Raw genomic sequence first — 2,914 nt, 5'->3', positions numbered from 1 at the left:
GTGTTTTTGCTCGACTAGCCTGCGGGATGCATCCTCTCGCACGTGTTTTCACTCGACTAGCCTGCGGGATGCATCCTCTCGCACGTGTTTTTACTCGACTACCCTGCGGGATGCATCCTCTCGCACGTGTTTTTGCTCGACTAGCCATGCGCATCCCACAAAACCTGCGCATGCGCATCCCACAAAACCTCGCACGTGTTTCTACTCGACTAGCCTGCGGGATGCATCCTCCCGCACGTGTTTTTACTCGACTAGCCTGCGGGATGCATCGTCTCGCACGTGTTTTTGCTCGACTAGCCTGCGGGATGCATCCTCTCGCACGTGTTTTTACTCGACTAGCCTGCGGGATGCATCCTCTCGCACGTGTTTTTGCTCGACTAGCCTGCGGGATGCATCCTCTCGCACGTGTTTTTGCTCGACTAGCCTGCGGGATGCATCCTCTCGCACGTGTTTTTGCTCGTCTAGCCATGCGCATCCCAAAAAACCTGCGCATGCGCATCCCAAAAAATCTGCGCATGCACATCCCACAAAACCTGCGCATGCGCATCCCACAAAACCTCGCACGTGTTTTTACTCGACTAGCCTGCGGGATGCATCCTCTCGCACGTGTTTTTGCTCGACTAGCCTGCGGGATGCATCCTCTCGCACGTGTTTTTGCTCGACTAGCCATGCGCATCCCAAAAAACCTGCACATGCGCATCCCAAAAAACCTGCGCATGCGCATCCCACAAAACCTGCGCATGCGCATCCCACAAAACCTCGCACGTGTTTTTACTCGACTAGCCTGCGGGATGCATCCTCTCGCACGTGTTTTTGCTCGGCTAGCCTGCGGGATGCATCCTCTCGCACGTGTTTTTGCTCGACTAGCCATGCGCATCCCAAAAAACCTGCGCATGCGCATCTCAAAAAATCTGCGCATGCGCATCCCACAAGACCTGCGCATGCGCATCCCACAAAACCTCGCACGTGTTTTTGCTCGACTAGCCTGCGGGATGCATCCTCTCGCACGTATTTTTGCTCGACTAGCCATGCGCATCCCAAAAAACCTGCGCATCTGCATCCCAAAAAACCTGCGCATGCGCATCCCACAAAACCTGCGCATGCGCATCCCACAAAACCTAGCACGTGTTTTTACTCGACTAGCCTGCGGGATGCATCCTCTCGCACGTATTTTTGCTCGGCTAGCCTGCGGGATGCATCCTCTCGCACGTGTTTTTGCTCGACTAGCCATGCGCATCCCAAAAAACCTGCGCATGCGCATCCCAAAAAACCTGCGCATGCGCATCCCACAAAACCTCGCACGTGTTTTTACTCGACTAGCCTGCGGGATGATCCTCTCGCACGTGTTTTTACTCGACTAGCCTGCGGGATGCATCGTCTCGCACGTGTTTTTACTCGACTAGCCTGCGGGATGCATCCTCTCGCACGTGTTTTTGCTCGACTAGCCATGCGCATCCCAAAAAACCTGCGCATGCGCATCTCAAAAAATCTGCGCATGCGCATCCCACAAAACCTGCGCATGCGCATCCCACAAAACCTCGCACGTGTTTTTGCTCGACTAGCCTGCGGGATGCATCCTCTCGCACGTGTTTTTGCTCGACTAGCCATGCGCATCCCAAAAACCTGCGCATGGGCATCCCAAAAAATCTGCGCATGCGCATCCCACAAAACCTGCGCATGCGCATCCCACAAAACCTCGCACGTGTTTGTGCTCGACTAGACTGCGGGATGCATCCTTTCGCACGTGTTTTTACTCGACTAGCCTGCGGGATGCATCCTCTCGCACGTGTTTTTGCTCGACTAGCCTGCGGGATGCATCCTCTCGCACGTGTTTGTGCTCGACTAGCCTGCGGGATGCATCCTCTCGCACGTGTTTTTACTCGACTAGCCTGCGGGATGCATCCTCTCGCACGTGTTTTTGCTCGACTAGCCTGCGGGATGCATCCTCTCGCACGTGTTTTTGCTCCACTAGCCTGCGGGATGCATCCTCTCGCACGTGTTTTTGCTCGACTAGCCATGCGCATCCCAAAAAACCTGCGCATGCGCATCCCACAAAACCTGCGCATGCGCATCCCACAAAACCTGCGCATGCGCATCCCAAAAAATCTGCGCATGCGCATCCCACAAAACCTGCGCATGCGCATCCCACAAAACCTCGAACGTGTTTTTACTCGACTAGCCTGCGGGATGCATCCACTCGCACGTGTTTTTACTCGACTAGCCTGCGGGATGCATCCTCTCGCACGTGTTTTTACTCGACTACCCTGCGGCATGCATCCTCTCGCACGTGTTTTTGCTCGACTTGCCATGCGCATCCCAAAAAACCTGCGCATGCGCATCCCAAAAAACCTGCGCATGCGCATCCCACAAAACCTGCGTATGCGCATCCCACAAAACCTCGCACGTGTTTTTACTCGACTAGCCTGCGGGATGCATCCTCTCGCACGTGTTTTTACTCGACTAGCCTGCGGGATGCATCCTCTCGCACGTGTTTTTACTCGACTAGCCTGCGGGATGCATCCTCTCGCACGTGTTTTTACTCGACTAGGCTGCGGGATGCATCGTCTCGCACGTGTTTTTACTCGACTAGCCTGCGGGATGCATCCTCTCGCACGTATTTTTGCTCGACTAGCCTGCGGGATGCATCCTCTCGCACGTGTTTGTGCTCGACTAGCCTGCGGGATGCATCCTCTCGCACGTGTTTTTGCTCGACTAGCCATGCGCATCCCAAAAAACCTGCGCATGCGCATCCCAAAAAACCTGCGCATGCGCATCCCACAAAACCTGCGCATGCGCATCCCACAAATCCTCGCACGTGTTTTTACTCGACTAGCCTGCGGGATGCATTCTCTCGCACGTGTTTTTACTCGACTAGCCTGCGGGATGCATCCTCTCGCACGTGTTTTTGCTCGAC

The sequence above is a fragment of the Lasioglossum baleicum genome, unplaced genomic scaffold (genome assembly GCF_051020765.1).
Source record: "Lasioglossum baleicum unplaced genomic scaffold, iyLasBale1 scaffold0046, whole genome shotgun sequence".
Taxonomy (NCBI): Eukaryota; Metazoa; Arthropoda; class Insecta; order Hymenoptera; family Halictidae; genus Lasioglossum; species Lasioglossum baleicum.
The sequence above is the reverse complement of the archived record's forward strand: the minus strand, read 5'-3'. Positions refer to the sequence as shown.